General features: G+C 30.7%; 2 protein-coding genes across 2 annotated transcripts in view; one reads left to right on the top strand and one right to left on the bottom strand.

Annotated features, from left to right (window-relative positions):
* stet (stem cell tumor) overlaps positions 1–26,619 on the top strand; it is a 325,321-nt gene that overhangs the window by 171,543 nt on the left and 127,159 nt on the right. The window lies entirely within an intron of this gene.
* The window catches only part of LOC143198567 (brachyurin-like), a 54,913-nt gene that overhangs the window by 7,276 nt on the left and 21,018 nt on the right, over positions 1–26,619 (bottom strand). The gene's annotated exons all lie outside the window — the stretch shown is intronic.

Below are 26,619 nucleotides of genomic sequence, written 5' to 3'. Positions count from 1 at the left end.
GGTCTGGCGACTATCGGTCCCATTCTCGACACAATGATTGCTCAGCGACTGCAAGGTCTTGCGGCGCGGAGCACAGGCCCTTGCCTTTAAAATGGACCACATACTGTAGTCCACCAGGCTGAGTTCCGGCTAATAGGGAGGCTATACCTAGGGCACAAGTCTTGCGTCGCTTTTGCCTTATGGGCCGAAGCGGAGTCCTATTGGAACGTCCAATTAGCATCGCTAAAGTGCTGCTGAGCCAAAGAAAGTACTCCAGCATTGAGAATGTCGCAACGATGCGTTTCTAATTGATTTTGACCCCTTAATCCACTAAAACGAGGAGTGTCTTGCTGCTGGCGTAAATTCCACTTCAGACCATGACGAGCCTCAGTGGACCAGCTCCTGCCATTTTGGTAGTTGTGCCTTTGCTAAACGGTGAACGGGCTTCTCGCCCGTGACAAGAATACGCCCTCATCGCTGAGCAGTGGTCCGACGCTTGAGTTGGCGACATCTTTCCAGTCTTACCCTCTTATTCTCAGTTAAACTTTTTGGAGCTTGCACGCCTTGAAGTCAATCTCCTTTTTGGCTATTCGATGAACCGACGAATTGCTTCTTGATGATCTTGCAATCAGCAGAAATGTTGGCGATGCACTTTCTTCCACTTTCTGGATGCCGACCATCATGGCAAGCTCTTTAAAATGATCAATGGTGCTAACACTTTCGTGTTAGGGTAAATTAAAAGTTCATATAGTTTTTTTTTGGGACACCTTATATATTATAAATTTATTTTATACGTGAGCGTATCACAAAATAATATTTAAATTGTATTATGTTCGGTATTTATTTTATATTTTAAAGGAATATTAATGTTTCTTCAATTTTCTTATAAATTAAAAGAAATTTTGGGAATTAAATAGAAAAGATGTTCATTTTTATTGGATCGTCAAGTACATACGATAGATTCTTGTATATGCACAGAAAATGTTCTATTTGAACTGATGCTGATGCCAAATTATCATGACAAGGTACTCGATTAAGCAGAACCTCCAAATTATAATATTTTATTATCAAAATGTGCACTCGTTAGTTATCAACATAACACAAAGCCTTCACTAAAATTCAGTCGTATCTATGCGACACAGCCATTGAAAATTGTATTACTCTGATCAGTGTCACTCTGAGAAGCTGCGGCGGATATTTGAGAGACGCTAAAATTGAAACTCAATGTCATACACAGATCTTTCAAGAAAATAAAAATAATTTGGTTAATACCTCATACACAGCTTATTTCAAATAGAATTAAATATTCATTCGCTCATAATGAAAATCCATATGTAACCTTTTATATATTAATCGGCTTAGCGAAAATTTTGCTTCCCTTTTTCACGAAAACGGGGGCATTTAGAGGTGCAAAATTTGCCACAGTTAAAGCTTATGTGGAAATTATACATTATGGAAACATACATCTAGTGACAGAAGAAAAGATGCAATAAAAAATAAAGATTAAGTATTAACTAAGGTGTTTAACGATTAATCCAATAAGATATCAAAATATATGACATTTTATTCTTTTACCTTATATCAATTATTTTAATTATTTACTTTGTATACCTAAATTTTGAAAAGTCAACTGCTCATTTAATGATTGCGAATACATTCCATATTATACATTTCTAAATTGTAAAAACTAATTAATTGTGTTCATTGTTATTTTAATATATATGCTAAAGTCAAATATCAATTTCAAATTTTTTTTATTCATTTATACCCTGTTTTAATATATGTTACAAGTATATATTATTTCATTTACTATTCCACATTTATGTCTATAATATAAATGTAAAGAATGCTGTGAATTTGTTACAGTTTTGAATATAATCTTACTTGCGATATTTTTGTTACAATGTTCAGTTGTGTAGTAGTTTAAGCTTAACAATACTTTGTTGACTATTAAAATTATTTGGAAGTTAGATTGAATTAAATGCAATTTAAAACAGGTTAGTGACTGTTCTGTATCTGTATTTCCTATGGTTTAAATTCCTTCCTTTTGAGAATTCCTCACCTTGGTATCCTCTTCATTAATCATAATAATCTTATGAATAACATGAAATAATCAATTACAAAATTTGTTTATGGTGAAATTAGGTTCATCTAAACATCAAACAGAATGTAATGATTAAACTGATATCCATCGACTATCCCATTAACAATAATAAATAATAATTTTAGGAATATTAAAACACTCATATTAAATTTAGTACGATTAACCACTAAATATGTCTCAGTCACTTTAAATTTCAAATATCTTATCTCTAATACTAAAGTATCTTCTTAAAATAAGTTAAATAATGATTGATTTAAGAAAATAAATTATTGTTTGCTTATACATTAACTGATTTTTATCACAACCGGACGATATACTTGATTCTGATACATGATTTCCTGGCAAATATGTTCTTATGATCAAAACAATAAAAAAATTGAATCAATTTAAATATATCTAATTATATAATAAACAACTTCAAACCAAAATTAAATAAAGTATCACGTATAAAAGATATTTAATTTACATATTTATAATTTCCATCATACCAAACACAATACCAATACAATAGAAATTAGCAAATTTAAACACCTAATATAATTGTTCTAAACAAATTTGATATTCTCTAGTTAATTTTTTTTATTAATATTCTTCAGTGATTTATGTTTTGAACAATTCCTGTGGACAACCTAATTTAAATGATATTTATAAAATCTTGTATACTATTAAGATCAAAGCCTATAAAACCTTTAAAATAAAACTTTTTTTTTCAAGTTTATTTATTACATTGTTACTAATCGTTGCCGACTAACCTACAATTTATCTTTAAATTAACTTAAATGTAGGTGTATATCCAGGCGAGCCCATATGCCCTATCTTAGTCTCTAGTAATGTTTATGTATTAACACTGCTGTATTTCTATTAAATGCACCTTAATACACTACGCTATAGAAGATCAAATGGTTTGATTATTTTGAGAACGTGTTCTGTTTTAGTGTTATCTAAAAGTTACAGTACTTCAATATTAACATGAGGATGGAGTCTCTCCTCATGTCTCCTTGCGATTCTCTAAATTTCAGTCGAATGACAGTCGGTATGTGAAGGTCTCGGTGTAGCTAATCAGTCTTATAGTATCTGGATGCACCTATAATATTTCTCAGGACTTCAGGAAAACTTGTATTCTATTTATATTACTTTTCGCGGAACACCTCCATAATTGAATTTCACATCTCCATATAAATTTTAATACTTGCTTGTATAATAGCAATTTATTATGTACTGATAATTATGATTTTCTTCCACACCTGTTCCTATATTTTAACTCCAGTTCGTTCCTTTCTTTTTTTACATATTCCTTCCAGCGAAGTTTTGCATCAAGATTCATTCCAAGATATTTAGCGTTGTTGCTATATGGAATGATAGTATTATTTATTGTTATTGGTTCTTGTGGGGTTTGATAATATGTGAACTGCACATGCACAGATTTACTTTCATTAATTTTTATTTTCCACATTTAGAATAAGTAAAACATTGGCCCTAATACCCTTCCTTGTGGTAAACCTGCTTTAGCTTCTTTTACTGTAGAGTAGGCATCCTTTTGTTTGGCTCTATACATTCTGGCTCTAATGTAAGATTTTAATAAAACTAGTAATAACGCACATGTCTTGGAAACAACTTCTAAATTTGAGTTTTGAGATTTTCTTTTTAAGGCCTTCTTTATTACAATTATGATACGATCAAATCGATGTCTAAATAAAAATGCGAAATGGCGTTTTTGCGAAATGATGATAAAGCTCATTGAAGTTAATAAATTCAAGCAAAAGATGCTGAGCTATATAATGTTGGCAGTTTCGCCTAGTGGTATATAACAGATATACTTAAATACCTCACAATAATATAATTACTTATATCAGAAATTTACAAGCGAGAAACTGTCTCGGTAGCATCATCACATAACATCCCCTTCGCAAGACGACTCGATGATTCAAAATAAGTAATCCTAAAACCTTACTGGATTAGTAATCCTACAGTTTTCATTTTCAGATTGACAGATTTGACTTTAAATGGATGAAACAGATATTTTACTCCGAAAATGAACCTAATTTTCAAGGATTTTAGGCAAGATATTAAGTTTCAAAAACTAGGTTACATTCATATGTAATTTATGCTGTATGTGTTTAAGTTAAACATCATTTTAGTGCCGAAAAACTATTAGGTATTCTGACAATTTATTCAATTTCAGAAGACACTTATTGAGAAAGGTTTATACACTATCTATTACTCAAAATATTTTCCATCACTTTCTACAACTTTCTGTTAACATAGTGATACCACTTCAAAAGAACAATGTTGGCTTAACAGGGATCGAGTTATCGTTAGCTAGTAGTAATCAAGAGGTGCTATGTCAGGGAAGTGAACTGGGTGCAACAGAACTTGCCTTTCAAGGTTCAACAGTTTATCCTTCACAACTCTTGCGAAGTTTGGTCAAGCGTTATCAAACAAGAGGATCGCCTCTGTTAGTGCCTATTTTTGATATTTTTTACAAGTCGTTATTTTCTTTGTTGAATTGATGTCGGTAGATATCTCCGCTGATAATTTCATTTCATTTTAGCGTCCTGTAGTACACTATAACTTGCCGATCCTAGCATAAGACTAGCAAGACTTTACAGTCTTGAATATTCCGCTTCTGTGTCATTGTGGACGTCACTACTGGGCTAAGCCATTACATTTTATCGCCACCCGAAAACTTTTCCATTTTTACCTGGCAAGCAATGAAATCGTTATGTTGAAATAATTTGTGGCATTTTCAGTCAATTCCTGTTGTAGCAATTTTCCTTCCTTTTGGGTTTTTTCACGAGATATAAAAGTCACCAACTATTTAATTCATCAGCTGCTTAGCATTCTGCTGTTCAAATTTTGTTCGTCCTTCGGGTCGATTTTTGTCTACGACATCAAAATTACCAGGTTTAAATAATTGAAACTAAAATTAACAATTAAAAGTGTTACATGGTATTTTGGATCATGAACAAATGTCTTCAAATCAAACAATAAACAAACAATATAATGAATGTCGAAATGTAATTTTAAGCGTTTAATGATAACTTTTAATGAAAACCCGTTATTTTATAAATATAAATGTCAAAACCATATAACTTAATTGATAACCGATTGATTACCGAAAGAAGGATATTGTTTTTATTGTGCTTGAATAATAAACATTTAAATAAAGACAATTTACCTGACAAAACGTTATCTATTTCAGAAAATAATATAATTTTCCATTCCATTTATACATTGTTGCCATGTTACTTATTCGACTTATTTATGGAGCCGATTTAATATGACAGGTGTAGTAACCTTTAAGTCTTGTCTTAAATCATACCTATGATCCATTAATAATGGAATGAAGAGTGAAAGCGGCAGCTATGTAAATAAAACATTTTAAAATATTAACCTGCGTGCGTAGGCCCAATTAAAGCCTTCAGATACATTAATTAATAATATAATATAGATCGTAGCAAGTTATCCACACCCACCATTTTGTTAAATACCAAATTATACGCGATATCATTCTATGCGGTATTATGCGATATTTAATATAAGCAGACTATATTATTACCGATAACTGTTACTTATATATAAATATTAATATTAGATTAATCTAAACATAAAATACTCCGATTATGTTTAACACTAGATATATTTAAAATGCAAGATGAATATCCGTTCAGTAATGATTAATTCTATTAAATATATCGTTCATGCTTTTTTAATTACTAATTGTATGGACCATTTTTGTTATTTTATAGTCGTTATTTACTTAATCATTTAAAAATAATTTCCGTCCGATTCTATAATGGGTATAATAAATAATGCATTAAAAATACGTATAGTACTTTATTTTGTATCGTTAAAATACTATATGTAAATAATTAATGAATAAACTGAAAATACTTAAAAAAAACTATTTTATTCATCATGTCAAGTGTAAAATAGTTTAGTATAAAAATTCGGCGCCATTATAATAAGTCCATATCATTCACCAGTGATTTTGAATAATAAAAGAAAAGATTTGCAAAAGAAATGAATTCAACTTCATGTAAGTCAACCACTTAAAATAATTAAATATAATTGTAGAAAAGTCCGTTATAACTGTTCAGAAAATGTTTAACTTTTTATCCAAAAAAGAAAAGAAAATAGTAGTTGAAAAACTAAAAATATGTTGAAGAATAAAACAGAAAGATTGGGAAGAGAAATATTCATAGTTCAAAATGTATCTGTAAATAATTATATACGAAATATGGGCGATAACACGGAATCTGGAAAGACATGTAAAAACATAGGTGAGAATTGATACGGAATAATCAACAAAAGATGATGGTATCGCTAGCCTTTTAACCAAAAAATATTCAAGGAAAATTTTCATACTCTGTCCAGATATCGTGTGGTACGGTGAGTGGTGATTTTTGATGCAATTGGGAAAGAATTTAAGTGAAAAACTTGAAAAATTAGGAGATTTTTGTGGTTTATAATTGATCATCTTTACACCATAAAGTCAACGTTATATGATCTTAATACGTTAATTATTTTATACATAACACTTTGTTACATATTTTTGACACAGGCGCAATAATACTTTGATACTCTTTAAATATTTTACAAAATAAAAATTGAGCAATATTAATTCGGAATCTTTAAACATACTTAACTCATTTGTTTGCTGCCTGGAGTTGCTGCTGGAAGTCGAGAGATGTCTCTTTTAAATGCATTAGTATAATTTGATATATTATTATAATTATATATTATAGTTTTTATATATCCGAGCCGGATAGGCAGGTTAAATAATGTTTTTCGTGTTTATTTTTTAATATTCTGTCTGATAGAAAATTTATAATATACGCTAATTTGTCTATTTTGTTAAAATAATATGTTTAATCTTTAATTGGCCCTTCATTTTGGCCATATAAATCAATTGTTATTTAAGTGGAAAACTTAACCTTGGAGATAAATCACTCAAAATAATAGTGACGTATTGAATATAATAATATTAATATCAGAAGTCGCGATATTTATATGAGAATATATACCATAAGATATTCAAAAATCCATTCAAATTCATTCATGAAATTTCTATACGTTTTAATGGTATGGCTTCCCATTGCAATTTTGGTAAAAGGGGCTTTATTCATCAACATACTTTCCGTCAGTAGTGATTCATAACAATTACTCTAAGTTGTGAAATATTGCTTGATGCCTTTTTGTAGAACGATTTCTTTTTTACTGCCAGTTTAATTTTCAACCAGATTTTCATTGACGACCGTCCATTCAGTTAAGTTCTTTTTGATTCAGATGTGTAATATTGCACGCACGTGTCACATACGTACGTAAGAATTAAATAACTTCAAACAGCCCTCTCAGATACAGACGACATGGGACGACGATTTGGACAACAATGATATTTAGTAAAATTCATCAAGCTACTGTCTATTTTTAACACTATTTTTTCTATAAAACCAAGAGAAAAGAACAAGAATTATTTCGATTAAATCATTATAACTTTTAAATCAATTGTTGGAATAAGATCAAATTTTTACACTTATTATTTGAAGATTTATATTCCTCAGAAGTAACATGTTATCACACTTTCATCGTCACGTAACTGTGAAGAGCGGTGAGTTGTTTGCGGACAAGAAAATATCCGACTAGTCATTATAAAATCTTACCAAACATAATCATGCCAGTTACATAATTATTCAGATTGAATAAAATCTCTACCAGATTCTGAATTGATGGATTTATGTTAACTGAGCATTACGGAGAATACCTGAAGTTCGTGATTCAAAGCCTACGCTAAGTGACTTTAATTAAATAAGACATTTATAATTAATGTTATTTACAGAATTCATTCTCTGGGAACTTATCTGGATGTTTATAATTGGATACTTTAGAAGGTTTTATCCAAATGACTGGAACTATACCCATCAACAATGTACCAACATGAGAATTTCAATGCTTCAACCCACGAAAATATTGCTATTATCGAATTCGATGTACCGGACCCACTAAAGGCTTAGTGGAGATAACTGCACTATCAACAGAAGCTATGGTACTATCCTCTACGAGAGAGCAACCACGGAGTCATATTTTTACCTTTTAACTATTAGCAGTAGATAACTATTTTCAATTTTGTAGCTTTTACATGGTGGTGATGTCACTGTAGTAAACACAGTTTGTCAAGAAACTTACCCGTCATAAACTTTTAATGAAAATGTTATATGTGCCAATGGATATGTAGCTTTGAAAGTAAAATCGTAGGCATGGGAATTGGAGCAAAGTCTATGGTGGTACCCAGTGAACAATGTCCCATTGTATCCTATCAAAACCTATCTATATATTCCAAAATATATCGATTGGATTAAGGCCACAGTGATATGAAATAAATTTAGTAATAAATATATCGTGAGGCATACGTTATGTGATTACTCAAAAACATATAATAAATAATTGTTAGAATATAAAGAGCAACTTAATTAGTCCCAATTATTTTATTCATTAATTATGTAATTGTATTTATTAATGATTTATTTTAGCCCCTATATTTAACCAATAGTCAGCGCTAAAAGCCAATTTCATAGAAAAACCGCAAATTGCGTAAATCATATAAATCACTAAATTCTCTAAATTCTAAGCCAATTATTTGTTTAATAACAATAAACTTCAGTATAACAACAATACATGTTTCCTATCAACAAATTGATGAAGCAATTCAAGGCTATGTACTGTTACAACAACTCCAACATTGTCATGTATCTTGAAATGTAATGACTAAAACCTCGAGTTTATTGAACTAAATTTGGTCACTATCCATTAACTGTTCAACCAAAATTAAACTATTCTGTTCTCAATCTGTTGCAATCAACTCTGATAATTTTATAATCAAGATCCAAAGTATTTTAAGTAATCTAATTTCCCTTACCAAAGTATCCATCAATGATATTTAATCTAAGCATCACAAAGAATCAAATCACCTCTTCCAGCTCGTAAAACAATGTCTGTCATAAATATATTTCCAATTCCAAGAAACTTTCTGTGATCTGGGCCCACCGTCATGTTTCCTATAATGGCTAATATTACATTATGAAATCAAGTCACTTGCCTGCATCCCTCTAAACCTTTCTACGTGGTTGTCATTTGCTAGGAAGCTATGAAAGACATATGAATTCTCAACATTCAAACTTTCAATTCACCATGGATGCCGAAAATAATTCTGAGATTCCTTTCTTAGACTTTTTAATTAGACGAAAGACCATAGACACCTAGGTAATCAGGTTTACAGAAAACCATCACATACGCATAAGAAAAAGTTTTCTGATTTCTTTAAAAAAGAACAGACCGTATTGACAGGTTAGTAAACTTCAGTAGAAAGTAGAAATTCAATACCAAAGTTATGTTCAAACCACATAGGTAACTATAATACTAACACACACTAAGATATTATAACCGTCAAAGCTAAAAGGGATGGTACATGGATACACGGTACAATCAATTTTAACCGGCCACTATAAAAGTATATTGTGTAAACTCGATGTAACAAATACAAAAAAATGTTAATTTAAATGTCAATTAAAAAAATAATTGAGTTTAATTTATTCAAAACATTATGATCCAATATAATATCAAACGGTTTACATCTTTTTCCAAATTTATTGTCACCCATCAAATAATCCTCTGAATAAGATGCAGTACGCCAACGTTTTTACAAATAAGAGTTGTTAAACTCAATTTCTGTAACGGTCTTTTAAAAAATCAGACAATAATGTCGAAAATTGGAAAATTTAAGAGAACTTAACAAGTGTGTTCGACAGTGACAGTTTGACAAATATTGTTTAACAGCTGTATCGGTCGGCATATATCGATAAAAATGAATTTCCTAAGTGAAAATGACAAGTAACACGAAGTGCGAAATGAAGTTGAACGTATATTTTTAAATAATTTTTTATTATTATTTAATTATTACATTGTTACTAGTCGTTTCCGACTAACCTACAATTTGTCTTTATGATAACTTAAATCTCGGTATATAACTAGGAGGACCCATCGGCCCTATCTCAGTCTCTGGTGAAATACTGTTTATACATGTCATTGCTGTATTTTTTATTATATGCACCTCAAGGCACAACACTACACAAGATCAGAAGGTTTGATTCTTTTGAGTACGTATCTTGCTCTGGTGGTATCCAAAAGTTGCAATACTTCAATATTCTCATGAGTATGGAGTCTTTCCTCATGCCTCCTTGCAATTCTCTTGATTTCTTGGCTGACTGTGGGTATCTGAAGGTCTCGATGTAGGTAGTTAGTCCTGTAGTATTTGGGTGCGCCCACAATACTTCTCAGGACTTTGTTCTGAAAAATTTGTATTTTGTTTATGTTAGTCTTTGCAGAACTTCTCCATAATTGAACTTCGTTTGTCCATATAGGTTTCAGTATTTGCTTCTATAATAGCAATTTATTATGTACTGATAATTGTGATTTTCTTCCAATTAGTCAGTACATTTTCCTATATTTCAATTCCAGTTCTTTTCTTTTCTTCTTTATCTGTTCCTTCCTTATTCGGAGATATTTAGCGTTGTTGCTATATGGAATTATAGTATTATTTAATGTTATTTTTGCTTGTACGATCTGATTGTGGGTGAACTGCACATGCACAGATATACTTTCGTTAATTTTTATTTTCCAAGCTTGTGTCTAATTATTTACATTGTCACTTGCCTGTTGTAATTTTCGTTTAGCTTCTTTAAAATAAATAACGTAGAAATGTTGCACTTAATCCCCATCGAGCTGCATTAAATTATAACATCGCAATCGATTAAAATTCACAGAAAATCGTTGTAACAAAATCAATGAAGATTGTGTGTCCACAATGCAAAGCATATATATTTGAAAATGAAGCTCCTTGATTGTGCACAGTTACTACATTAATTGGTTTCCGAAAATTGCTTTTTTATTTTTTCTATGTTAATACTGGACTCCTAGCACAACTACTAATTTGTTCTAAATACCTATTATTATTACAATTGCAGTATTAAAGAGTCTACGTCTACGTATGCTTATGCCTTTAAATAACTTTTATTTGAGATCAATTTGCGTTGCTACAATACTTTGGCCATTGCAGAATTCGTCGAAAGGTTGCAAGCTGGAGTTTCATTATTTTGCGTGTCCAAGGGCAGCTTGAGTGCTGATTGAACTGTTCGACCGCCTTCCAATACCTGATGAAGCAAATACAATTGTGTTTTGTGATCGAATCGTTGCGAAAATCAATAGTATTAAAAACGTTTTCCCACTTATACCAAGAGCATCTAAGGAAAACATTCCACCAGTTATATTGTTCACTAATTTCATGAGCAAATCGTAAGCATATCTTTGTTGTAAGCATGTATGTAAGCATATATTTAAAAGGGGAACGTTTTTTTGAATGGTTTTTCTCAATGCATCGGAATCGCATTGGGTCTCGCGTCTCAACTCTTGATTAAATATGATATGCACGTTAATTTTGCATTGCGGCGAAATTATAAAAACTTAATTATATCACTCAATGGATGCCCGATTCCTCAAGCAGAATCAGTCTTGGAATCCATCTTGACGGTAGATTAAATTGGAAACATCACGTTAGACACAAAGCAAAACACACTAGAACCAAAATAAAACAACTATACTGGTTAGTCAACTGTCAACTAAATATTCATAACTAACAGAACAATGTCAGAGGGGTCGTCAACTAGTAAAACATAAAAATGAAACAAAGAGCATATAAATACACAAGCAAGACGGTTCGTGTGGCTGGGTTCCCTTCAACCTGCGATTTTCTGCGCGTTGTCTATTCTATTTGATTTAATAACCTTCTTTCGTATTTTAATGCAAAAATTTGGATAACATCGTAGATCCTTTTGATATTATTGTACCGTTCTTCGTTGGTTACGATAGAGATAAACATTAGTAATTAATTGAAGAACTTTGTTTTAGCGTTTAATAAATTAGTACGACACCATATTAGCACCCCATAAGTGCAAGTAATTTTTACAATTGACTGATAAACCAATTGATTTAGTCTCAAGACAAGTTGGAAGTACCTTCTGACTAACTAGCAATGTTAAATTATTTTATTTTAAGTCTGACCTTCTTTACTTTTTGCCTTACGTTAATGCTATTGTTATTAATATTGTAGCGACCTTGAAGTCAGTCGAATTTTACATAGTGGAATAACAGTCTAAAAAATACCCATATTTCTGGACAGACAACGCAAATGTTGAACACGGGCGGGGTGCCAACAGCGCCAACTAGAACCCGATAACGAATAGCTGGCAACCCCGAGACGTTTATCTGGGATGTTATTGAAGGGTATTTCCATTCATTCAGTACTCGACCATCGTTTGGTTTAGACGTGCCACCATCGACTGTCCAAGCCTCGTCTCCAGGTAACACCGCTGCCATCCGTTTTATCTATTTTGTACTTTCCACATTTTTATATTACTTCAATAAATAACGGTCACATAACGTAAACACCACTGTATCATTTCGTTTTACCTCCATTCACCGAGCCATCTAATTTACCCTAAAACATATTATTGATACTTTACTCTCATTAACACTAAAGAAATATGTTTGAAAGTTATTACATAAGTCATGATTAAAAATTATCATTATTAATATATTTTAACTTAACGGACTTTCCACCTGTTTACTCTAGGAAAATTAATTCAGTTGTTAAATAATATGATCTGGAACATTAACAGAAAAATAGAAGTTAATGATATATTTCTACTCAGCAAGTTATTTTAGTTATATATTACCAACAAAAATCTAAAAATCTTGTATGAATCTGGTAAATAAATGTTGAATTAAACAGAAAATCCGTAGTTGGAATGTAGATATTAGATATCCGACCGGACCCTCTTAGTCACAGTTGAAGAATGTTAAATGGTGTTCGCAATTAACCTAGATTCTCAAGATAAACTGTGATATTTTTGCAACCTATTCAATAATTCTGAACTACTAATCAGAGGTCAGCTTGAATTAAATGATGCAGAAGAAAACCAAATTTCGCAATTTAGTTTTAACAAGACTGATTAAGGTGTGTTAATGAACTCTCCCAAAAATATGCTGAAAAAAAAACTCACAAAAATTAAATAAAATTTTATAAGAATATAAGATGATCTAAATAACATTACTATTAAGACAGATTTGTTATATTATGTTTGTCTTATTTATTGTATGTCATTATAATTTGACTATTATAGCTCATCTCTATTATACGCATTTAATATATTTGGATGCAGAGTAATTATACAAACTTCTTTTCTTAACATTATTTGATGCTTTGAATTCATATGTTTAATCCGTACGTCAAGATTGGTTTAGGTTTTCGAGTTTGCGCATTGTGGCAGCACTGCGCTCTTATAAGATATTTGGTAATTTAATAAGTCATTTGGTACTTGTTATTGTACTATTATTGTGCTTCGGAATGGGCTAAAATGCTAAGAGATAATTAAAAACTTCCTTTTCATTAGCGGCGCGCAATGAAAGCGATTTCGTTATGGACGAAATACATTTAATTTCGCAGTTAGCTGAGTGATTTTATTTACAATTTGTATTTATCGAGACATGAGCAGAGTTACCTGCATCACAGTTGTAGGAAAGGGAACATAAGTCCAGTTTCAAGTCCAGTTCCATTATCCACTATGCAAAATTTCCCACGAAGTACACAAAAAAATTTAATTTTAAATATACTTTAGAATCTCCTTTTTATCAACTAGGGATTTTCAGCGCTGCAAAATAAATTATTTGTACTTAATATTGAAATAATAATTGATTTACAAATTATTTTCATATTATTGGTCTGTTGGTCTATTGGTTAACATGTTATTGTGAAACAGTCTTGTAGTTGATCATCGTTATGTGAGTAAAGTGTGACCGAGTCATACCCATTATAAGTCAGGAAAAAAAATCGTGTCTAATACTTGCGAATCGAATTATTGCCGCCTCTTCACATTAAACTTGACATTATTAAGAACTTTGTCAAAACACCAATACTTAACTAAATTGTTTCCAAAATTTTCATACGCAAAAACCAAAGAATGAATGTTTGTTGGACCTGATATTCGAAATCCAATGGCTGATGCAAAGTTTACAGAATGTTTAACGAGGAAGTATCACTATGGATATGATAATAATTAAATGTTGAGGGTTTTGCGTAAGAATTAATAAACTTTTTATGATACCACTGATAGAAATATAGTTTCCAAGTATTGAAATATACATTCAGATAATACAAGGCTTTTAAAGATATAGAGCATAAATGTTAATTGAAATAATTACTGAAGGTGCAAATAGATATCCACAATATAACCGGACTTTCGTTATAAAAGAACAGAATATTCTGATTTATTCAAAATATAGCCCTTAATTAATTAGTATTTTTTCCATATAACTAACTAATATGGGTATTAGGCCAGAAAAATGTTTCATCTTTAGATTATGTCCACGAATTCACCAACTTTTGCTATCTTTTCATAACGCGTAATGTATATCAAACGATTTCATGTCGTAAAATCATTTGATTACATTTCATAACTTGAATATTGCAAAATTAATTTTAAAATAGTTAAACATGCAGTTATAATAATATTATTGAAAATTTACCATAAGCCAACAAAAACTTGAGCAAGCAATTTTGCAAAATACGTAAAAAAATTATGGAAACGCTTAAATAGTTCATAATATACGACACTAACCTGGTACCACCAGATAAAGAATAATGTCTTACGACCAAAGTTTTGTAGTGGGCCGGCCTCGCTAGGTGGTTTTTTAAATAACATTACTATTCGACGCAGAAAAAACTTCCTTTCATACCTTTGAAGCAACATTTCACTGACGATTCTTCGATTTCCTAATTGTTTAACCATTCAGTTCATGTGGCACCTATCTTCTCATATTTTGGACCTTTTCCATCACTTATGATCATTCAGATTATAGTATAGTAGATCTAATGCATATATTATCAAAGGAATTAAAAAAAGTACAATTAAGTACACAGTTATAATAGTTTACAATGAACTCTTTTCAATACCACCTATGAGTTAGAGTTCTAGGCGCGTTTTTTATATAGAGTTGTATCCCCTGGAGACCCACTAACTAACCCAACTTTCATTAGAGAACATATTTGCCTTTTACGGTTCGATTATTGTGTCTTTCGGTACAATGTTTTCTTGTAAAGACGTTTTGATTTCTCCTTAGTTTGTTCTATTAATTCCTGTGCCATATCTGTAAAACAGTTACTATTCTTTCTTTCCTGATACATTTTAGCCAAATGCTCATGTATATTATGAATAACTACACACCTGTTTGTGCACATACAACATTTCCTACAGTTATCATATATTAGTTATATACTGACCTTTACTTGTTTCCACTCTCATCAGCCTGTCTTAGAAGTTGGCAGCATTGAATCATATCATATTCAGAAATTTTCATTCAAGTGACTAACTAAGCTGTTGATTTCCAATCAACGATTTGTACGCAATTCCATTATTTGTCAATTTCTTCTTTAGTATCTGATCGATTTCAGCCAAACCAAAGGTGTTATTAACCATTCCTGCTTCCAGCATGAAGTACAATATATGTACAATGAATTATTAATAAATGTTATGACTAATAAAACGTAATCATTTGTAATTCCAACATTTTTCCATCAACTTTTGTTGTCATAACTTCACTTGCCATGAGTGACCATTGGGTACATTTGTCACATTCTGAAATATCCATGCCTCATGTAAATACATGAATTGAACTAATAACTCTTCCTTCATTTTATTATATGTTTTTAAAAATTGTATTCTTTTTAAAGCAATATCCGGAACTTCCATTAGCCCTCTTCGATACTTTTCAGACTAACTATATGTTTGTATTCACTATTTTAATAAATTTCATATATTTAATCTCTGATAGAGCTAGCATCAAGCTGATCTTGATTCGTCATACCCGTTGTATGAGGACGGTTTTTTTTTCGGTTAATTCTGTTTAATTTCGGTTAATAGTTAATTCAAGATTATATTTTTAATTTTTTGAGATATTTCAGTGACCGTGTTCATACTAATATTCAGTGCAGCTGCAACAGGCTAAAAATGTTTTCAATAAAAATCGCAGCAAATTGATATTTAACAGTAAAAACTCTCTAACGAATTTTACTGGCAAGAGGAGGCCTCCATTATCTCGTTCATGTTCAAAGTAACTGATTAGACAATCTGTTCTGTCTGGCTTCAAAATTTTCAGCCAGAGTAATAATAATCAGCTATTTGACATCTATCAAAACAAGCAAAGCATTAAAATAATGTTTGCCGGTTTATAACCTCTTATCGCTATTGTTTTGAAGAATTTTGCGTACTTTTGACAATCGGACGACTTTGGTAGGCTAGTTCGGTTACACGTTCGAACTTATCAGACAGCATTGTGTCTCTTTTTAACTATAATAAGATGAGAAGGAAAATATTGTCTGATTTTAAAATTATAAATCTGAATTTATAAATCAATCGGCAGGCAATACATTAAACAACTTGATGACGTATGTATTAAACTTCTTTGGATATACTGTATATAGATATACCCAATACTAGTTCATATATATTTTAACTCGTTAAAAGAGAATATTAATTCGCATTAATATTGAAATTTAATATACAATAAATTATAACAGGCAATACAAATAGATCATCCGATTACTAATTAAAATGCATCAACGTTGTTTTTAATTGACTTAATCGTTACTGAACGGAAACACATGTTTTGAATTTTAAGTTAAATTAACAAGTGGTCAATACATTTACTTAATACCAATATATTATACAGTTCCGGTCAAAACTCAATAAATTTAAGCAATGTAACTGATATAACAGCTGACATATGTCTAGTTTTGCTTGTAGATTGTATAATTATTGTGAATTGACTCTCACAATAATATATTTAAATAATATATCCCTCCATAATTCTTAAACTGTCCTTGTAAGCTGTCTTTATGAATTTTATGCAAATAAAACGTATTAACAGCAATATAATTTTTTTATTCTAGTTAAATATTGTTAAGTTTAAAAATATTATCACACATTGCCAAATCTGATGAGTAAGTTTATTCGCTATCCTATAAGATCCTCATTTTCTTGTATCCATATTACCATCCAATCATCAATTTATTGGATAAATATGACGATTCTGTCTCAATAAATCTTTGATGAGGTGTGCTCTTGCTTGCTATACACTCGCTCAATGCTTTTTAAAAGGTATTTTGAACCCCATTATCAAAATGGCTAAGAGAGTAGTTTGGTCTTGCCAATTATTTGCATCTTTTGTAACCCAGTGTCTTTTCTATGTGATTTTCTTTTCTATTTTACCCGCCAAATCTAGCCTTTAAACTGGTAATACCCCTCTTGAAAAGAACTATTTGAATAAATTAATTTATGATATTTAATAAATATAGTTGTTTTATATTTTACAGCTTATATATAGAAGAGTATTATATAGAGAGCTATTATATAGAACATTCAAAATAAATATTATTTCTTTAAAATATTTTTTTATAACATCTTTATTAGATTCGCTTAGTACAATCTTAATTTACAATTAATTTATTAGTACTTTTCCTACGTACTTGGATTAATTAACAAGCAAGACGAGTGCGAGAAAATACATCAGTATGTATTCCTCAATTATAAAATTATAATTATTTCTTAATTATAAACTTATAGCTATAGTTTACACTAAATGTATACACTTTATTAAGTTCGTATGGTTTTGTTCGTTTCAATCTCTTGACATCCTGCGCGCTGTCCAGCAATTGTATTGCTTCCACGTTAGTATGATTTAGTAATCTTCTTTCGTGTTTCAAGACGAAATCTTGGATGAGTTCGCAAATCCATTCGATTTCCAGGTCATCGTGCAGTTCTTCATTAGTTACATAGCGATAGGCATTGGTAATCAATCGAAGAACCTTGTTTTGACAGCGTTGTATGACTAGTTGATTTGAATTTTTACTGCAACCCCATATTTGCACCCCATAGGCTCCAAATTGGCTTAATTGTATCAACCTCTTTGATTTTAGATCAAGTTGAGTGTATCTTCCGGCTAACCAGTATAGTTGTTTTATTTTAGTTCTAATGTGTTTTGCTTTTTGTCTAACGTGATGCTCTTTAAAATATGGACCACTTAATTATCCTGCTAGAGCTAAGTATGACTTAAATTTAGTATATATAACATATTTCTGAAGTATTACTTATATTTGAATAGGTTTAGATTCGTAAAAAATATTTTATACCATTAGGTAAGTTTCATACTAACTATATGTTTGTATTCACTATTTTAATAAATTTCATATATTTAATCTCTGATAGAGCTAGCATCAAGCTGATCTTGATTCGTCATACCCGTTGTATGAGGACGGTTTTTTTTTCGGTTAATTCTGTTTAATTTCGGTTAATAGTTAATTCAAGATTATATTTTTAATTTTTTGAGATATTTCAGTGACCGTGTTCATACTAATATTCAGTGCAGCTGCAACAGGCTAAAAATGTTTTCAATAAAAATCGCAGCAAATTGATATTTAACAGTAAAAACTCTCTAACGAATTTTACTGGCAAGAGGAGGCCTCCATTATCTCGTTCATGTTCAAAGTAACTGATTAGACAATCTGTTCTGTCTGGCTTCAAAATTTTCAGCCAGAGTAATAATAATCAGCTATTTGACATCTATCAAAACAAGCAAAGCATTAAAATAATGTTTGCCGGTTTATAACCTCTTATCGCTATTGTTTTGAAGAATTTTGCGTACTTTTGACAATCGGACGACTTTGGTAGGCTAGTTCGGTTACACGTTCGAACTTATCAGACAGCATTGTGTCTCTTTTTAACTATAATAAGATGAGAAGGAAAATATTGTCTGATTTTAAAATTATAAATCTGAATTTATAAATCAATCGGCAGGCAATACATTAAACAACTTGATGACGTATGTATTAAACTTCTTTGGATATACTGTATATAGATATACCCAATACTAGTTCATATATATTTTAACTCGTTAAAAGAGAATATTAATTCGCATTAATATTGAAATTTAATATACAATAAATTATAACAGGCAATACAAATAGATCATCCGATTACTAATTAAAATGCATCAACGTTGTTTTTAATTGACTTAATCGTTACTGAACGGAAACACATGTTTTGAATTTTAAGTTAAATTAACAAGTGGTCAATACATTTACTTAATACCAATATATTATACAGTTCCGGTCAAAACTCAATAAATTTAAGCAATGTAACTGATATAACAGCTGACATATGTCTAGTTTTGCTTGTAGATTGTATAATTATTGTGAATTGACTCTCACAATAATATATTTAAATAATATATCCCTCCATAATTCTTAAACTGTCCTTGTAAGCTGTCTTTATGAATTTTATGCAAATAAAACGTATTAACAGCAATATAATTTTTTTATTCTAGTTAAATATTGTTAAGTTTAAAAATATTATCACACATTGCCAAATCTGATGAGTAAGTTTATTCGCTATCCTATAAGATCCTCATTTTCTTGTATCCATATTACCATCCAATCATCAATTTATTGGATAAATATGACGATTCTGTCTCAATAAATCTTTGATGAGGTGTGCTCTTGCTTGCTATACACTCGCTCAATGCTTTTTAAAAGGTATTTTGAACCCCATTATCAAAATGGCTAAGAGAGTAGTTTGGTCTTGCCAATTATTTGCATCTTTTGTAACCCAGTGTCTTTTCTATGTGATTTTCTTTTCTATTTTACCCGCCAAATCTAGCCTTTAAACTGGTAATACCCCTCTTGAAAAGAACTATTTGAATAAATTAATTTATGATATTTAATAAATATAGTTGTTTTATATTTTACAGCTTATATATAGAAGAGTATTATATAGAGAGCTATTATATAGAACATTCAAAATAAATATTATTTCTTTAAAATATTTTTTTATAACATCTTTATTAGATTCGCTTAGTACAATCTTAATTTACAATTAATTTATTAGTACTTTTCCTACGTACTTGGATTAATTAACAAGCAAGACGAGTGCGAGAAAATACATCAGTATGTATTCCTCAATTATAAAATTATAATTATTTCTTAATTATAAACTTATAGCTATAGTTTACACTAAATGTATACACTTTATTAAGTTCGTATGGTTTTGTTCGTTTCAATCTCTTGACATCCTGCGCGCTGTCCAGCAATTGTATTGCTTCCACGTTAGTATGATTTAGTAATCTTCTTTCGTGTTTCAAGACGAAATCTTGGATGAGTTCGCAAATCCATTCGATTTCCAGGTCATCGTGCAGTTCTTCATTAGTTACATAGCGATAGGCATTGGTAATCAATCGAAGAACCTTGTTTTGACAGCGTTGTATGACTAGTTGATTTGAATTTTTACTGCAACCCCATATTTGCACCCCATAGGCTCCAAATTGGCTTAATTGTATCAACCTCTTTGATTTTAGATCAAGTTGAGTGTATCTTCCGGCTAACCAGTATAGTTGTTTTATTTTAGTTCTAATGTGTTTTGCTTTTTGTCTAACGTGATGCTCTTTAAAATATGGACCACTTAATTATCCTGCTAGAGCTAAGTATGACTTAAATTTAGTATATATAACATATTTCTGAAGTATTACTTATATTTGAATAGGTTTAGATTCGTAAAAAATATTTTATACCATTAGGTAAGTTCCTGCATGTACTCTGATCATGAAAATTGGTACAATATATATTTTGTTTTTATCAGTATATTTTTCATAATTTTCTAATACTTTTTTTCCACCTTGCTAATGTTTGTATATGTTTTCACCTTTCAATATGTATCAAAATAGTAATGTTGGTCATGGGTTATATATTGATCGTATCAGTCATGAATTAATTTTCGCACTTCCTCATAATTTCGAAACCCTGTCCTAGCACAACATGGATCTGAACAAGTGGTAATCAAATAACGCTCTGTTTAATGGGTATGCTGGGTCCAGTAACTTCTCTAATTTCTTTCCATTCTAACTGCAACAGTGTATTCTCCAAACTTTTGTAACCAAACTAAGCGTTGTCATGTAATACGATTCAAAACAAGATTCTTCGATTGATTACCAATGCCTATCGCTATGTAACCAATGAAGAACTGCACGATGACCTGGAAATCAAATGGATTTGCGAAGTTGAGCAGGATTTCGCCTTGAAACACGAAAGAAGATTACTAAATCATACTAACGTAGAAGCAATACAACTGCTGGACAGCGCACAGGATGTCAGGAGATTGAAACGAACAAAACCATACGAACTTGTGTGAACATTTAGTGTGTATTATTAGTGTAAACTATAGCTATAAGTTAATAATTAATAAATAATTATGATTTTATAATTGAGGAAAACATACTGATGTATTTTCTCGTACTCGTCTTGCTTGTTAATTAATCCAAGCACATAGGAAAAGTAGTAATAAATTAATTGTAATAATAATAATTAAGATTGTACTAAGCGTATCTAATAAAGATGTTATAAAAAAAAAGTAATACGATTACTTTGGCTCTATTACTCGCTATTGCACTTTTTGACCTTTTTTGTAACAGTCGATCGTTCAATTTGTTCAATATACATCGTTAAACATCTACAATAATAGTTTTAACACCTTCTATAGATGTGGACACCATTTTCCCTTCTTTTGGATATTTGCCAGCATCTGGTAACAGTTAATTCATCGACTGTTAAACTCTTGGAACGAGCGTTGCGAAAATTTGAACTGAATTGTAGTCCGATATGTCTGGAATTGGTCTACGATCTTTTTTGACCCTCCATATCGTGAAATCATATCAATTAACATAAAAATAATAAATTTTAAATCGTGAATATATTTTCAAAAGTGTTTGGGTTTCAACAACAAAACCAAATGTAATAATTATTTCACCAATAAATATCACTGATCGAAATAAATGAAAACATAAACAATGGCAAGAGGTTAAAAATGCGGCGTTGTTGATTATATATTCTTTCTGCTGATCCAAACTCTTAACACATTGATGGTTTTTAACTTTTTTATTAACATTCATATCGTCTTACTCACTATCATATCATCGCACTTAATTATACCAAATTAATAGTTATGTATTATATTACTCCTAAAATATTAATTTTTTGCTAGCGCATTTTAATATAATTGTAGTACAATTTATTCTAAACCTGTCAATGTTTTAATAGTAGCATAATGTAAATTAAAAGTTGACATGAAATTAGATCTGAATGCTATAAAGGCAAATAAAGAAACAATTTAAAGAATGACTCAGTTGCCTGATGGCTACAATCTTGATCTGATTTCATTGTTTATACTTTAGTGGGATATTCAAGGCACAATTTCTTGTTCTGAATACGTGGTGTGAAAATACATTTTTTGTTTGCCGCAATAACGCTCCCATTAATATGGTGCCGCTACTTATGACCGCATTTGCAAATAAGTTATGAATAAGAATGGCATATCTGTGATATTATCGTCCATGGGAAACCGAAGGTGGAAGACGTTCAAGACGTAATGCAGACAATAAATATGGTCGAAGTGGTCTATGTGGAATCCGAGAAATGTAGCTATGGTCTCGATTAGATATACTGGTCTAGGTTTTACCACACTTGTTCTACTCCTACTATAACCTGATGTTTAGTAGATAATTAAATTCATGAATATATATTTTCTATTGTTATAAGGATGCGTCTAATGTATTTTGTTTCGTTTTTAATTTTTAACAGTTCAACATTTATAAGTCGATGAACTTTAATTTATAAATGAACGAAAAAAGTTTGGACATACTAAACCAACAAGCAGTAAATAAATATTGACATTCCCTTTTTCAATAAAAATATTTAATGTTTGTAAATATGTCAATATTGTAAACATACATTTTCCTGTTAGTATATTACTATATTAAGTTTTAATATATTCTTGATAAATTTTGATCACAGTTTTTTCATATTTGGTGTCTTTATATATATTTTTAAATAATCTAACTTTCATGAGTTTCTTTGATAGTTGAGGAATTATAACAATGTAAATCTGTTAAAATTTTTAGTGGCTGAGCAAACTATGGACTCCTATATATAAATCATGGCTTATATATTGATAATTAATTATATAAAAGATTATAAAGAATAATATTTTTGTCTTTATACAATGATTAATGCCTAGATTTGGATTCCATCTCACACATTGTCGACTATTATTTACACTAAATTTAGTGAACTGATGCAATAATTATATAAATGATGTGTAAATGTTCGGAAGGTTATGTGTTACCAATATATGTAAATTAATGTTTATATCAAAATATTGAAGTTTTAAGAATTCTGTGCGATATAATGTACATCGCTTACAAATATCTCTTAACAATATATGAAGAAACAATCGTAGTATTGATGAATCACCTGGAACTAATAATCCCAACGGATTCAAGTCATTATCATGTCAACTAACGAGAGCCAGTGTATCTTGTTTTCTTCAGATAGTGCATTGGAAAGATGAGTAATAATGCATTCAAGACTTTCCTCATGTTATTTGACCTTTATATCTCATAAAAAACAAAAAAAGGCAGATTGGAATCATAAATAGCGATTACTAAATACGATCTAAATTACATTTTTCATTTCATTCAGAAAGCATACGTGATTTCAAGAAGACGAGTTTTAGTGAAGTAGTTCACTAAACTAAGTAGTCACACTGTGAAAACGACGAGGAATGTTTACCCTCTCCCAGAGCTAACATTAATTCATCATTAAAATTATGCTATTTGACTCGACTAGGCTTTTCTGAAGTCGCATATCTATGCAAAGAGTCTCAGTAAACCGGTGCTTTTGAAATGACTAAAATGAGTGTGATAAGCTGAAATAACATATCTACAAAATAGGTTCTACAGCGCGACTGATACTATGCTAGTTGCTCGAAAAAAATGTGTGTTTATATCTGATTTAAGTATTTAGAAGGGTTACGTTTATGATTGATTCTGCAGTATTATCTGTACAGCCGTTTCAACATCAGCAAACCGCCACTTCTTTCCGTTAAAATTAAATAGATTTCAAGTAAGATAAAAGTTTTTGGTTCAAACTATACACGTTTCATAAATGGCACAGTCACCAGGATTTCGAGGAAATCATGAAGTTTTTGCATTCATTCAATCAAATCATCAAAATCAAAATTAACTTAAATGAAGGTGCTCAAGGTCCATTAAACTATTAAAATTAGAATAATACATGCCTTGAAAACTTCCCTAGTCCACATATTCTTAACTCTTGATTAAAGTGTTGCAGTTCAAAGTATAAGGTCACTAAAGACGAACTGAAGTTGCTGTGAACTAACTTAGTTTACTGAAATATGGACAGAAAATTTGTAATATAGGGAATATGGAATATATGCGAAGCTTGCACTTCAAAGTTCCATTTCAATATGGAAAACTGTTCCATGTAGGATATACCATCTAAATTTCAGAGAAAGCAGTGCAATTAAGAAAGTATTCAAAAAACACCGCATATAGCTCTTTGGTCGTTTCCTCAGATGGGATGTGTTATATAGGGCCCGACTAATACGACCTTAGTTGTTCGAAAAATATGGTGTGTTTGTCTATCAGATGTGATTAGTGAATTGTTTAGAACTAAGGGTTTTCTTTATATTAAAATAGAAGTGTCGGCTGTATTGTTTGTACAGTAGTTACTAAAATCGCTACTCCTTTTCGTTAAAATAACTTTCAAGTAAAATATATTTTTTGTTTCAAGTCCTACACATTTCATTATTAGTATAAATGGAAGCGCGTTATTTATATTAATAAATCCTCCAAAAGATTTAAGGCACTGGCCATTTTCAATATCATTGATTCCATTTCATTAAATCATTTTCATTGGGTTTAAATATCGTAGTTTGATGAAAAAATATATGTGAACAAGGTCTTTTCAATAATGTGACATTAATATTAATGTTAGTGTATTTATTTACTATTCTCAGCGCCTTCTTGGCCTATTTCTGTATTCTGAATAGCCTCTTGTTTTAATTCAGTTTCATACTGACCATAGGATAAATAAAGGCATATTTAATAACATTAATATATTGATATGGTAATAAAAAAACCCTTTTAACACTTTTTCTAGTCATAGAAATAGTATTCGAATGTGTTTTTGTTTTATTATTAACCAATACAATACTTACAACTGTGGTATTAACAGTTCAATTGAAAAGTCCATACCCCCAAAAGACGCGCGTATAAATTTTACAGCTGTCACATCATATGTTTGTGAATTATAGTAATTTGAGTGAAGCAACTTTTTGTTATTGTGAAGAAAATGCATAAAGAGGAATTTCGCGTGTTGATAAAATATTACCTTTTGAAGGGAAAAAATACAGTTGAATCAAAAACTTGGCTTGATGCCGAGTTTCCGGACACTACCCCAGGAAAGTCAACCATCAAGGATTGGTATGTTAAGTTTAGACGTAGTGAAATGAGCACGGTGAACGGTCGAAAACGGTGAACGCAGTGGACGCCCAAAATAGGTTGTTACCGACGAAAACATTTAAAAAATCCACAAAATGCTTTTAAATGACCATAAATTGAAATTGAATGAAATAGCAGACACTCTAAAGATGTACATCATATCATCGAACGTGTACATCATATCATTCACGAATATTTGGATATGAGAAAGCTCTGTGCAAAGTGGGTGCCGCGCGAGCTCACTTTTGACCAAAAACAACGACGAGTTCATTATTCGGAGCAGTGTTTGAAGATGATCAAGCGTAATAAACCCGAGTTTTTGCGTCGATATGTGACAATGGATGAAACATGTCTCCATCATTTTACTCCGAAGTCTAATCGACAGTCAATCACCGAAAAACGTTTCACAAGTCAATGAAAAGGATGGCAAAAATCGATGAATAAGAAATTCGAATTGCTTCCACATCAACCGTATTCTCCAGATCTGGCCCCCAGCGACTATTTCCTGTTCTCAATCTCAAATGAATGCTCACTGGGAAGAAATTTTCGTCGAATGAAGCGCCGAAACTAAGGTCTATTTTAAAGCAAAGGACAAATTGTAGTACAAAAATGCTGTCCAAAAGTTGGAGGGTCGCTATAATCAGTGTATCACCATTGAAAGCAGTTGTGTTGAATAATAAAAAACTAATTTTGCCAAAAATATATGTTTTACTATGGTAGGCCGGGGACTTTTCAATTGACCTGTTACTTGTTAACTTGCTGTGGTGTATTTTATTATATAATAAGTCACTGTGGCATATAGAAAAACACTTTATCGACATCGATCTTTTGTAGTAATTGTAATCTTTGAACTATATTATACTGTAACAATAATATTGTTTGGAAAGCTATAAACCTGGAATTTAAAATTAACGCTTATATCAAACATACAATAAACAAGTATAAGAAACACATTTTATTTTTGTTTAATCTCAATAAAAAAAATTATTATATGAGACATGCTCATAGAACACTAAAAGAAC

This window comes from Rhynchophorus ferrugineus, unplaced genomic scaffold, assembly GCF_030347505.1.
Source record: "Rhynchophorus ferrugineus isolate W39M unplaced genomic scaffold, kcgeb_rfMv2 rfM1, whole genome shotgun sequence".
NCBI classification, from domain to species: Eukaryota; Metazoa; Arthropoda; class Insecta; order Coleoptera; family Curculionidae; genus Rhynchophorus; species Rhynchophorus ferrugineus.
This window is presented reverse-complemented; position numbering and strand designations above follow the sequence as displayed.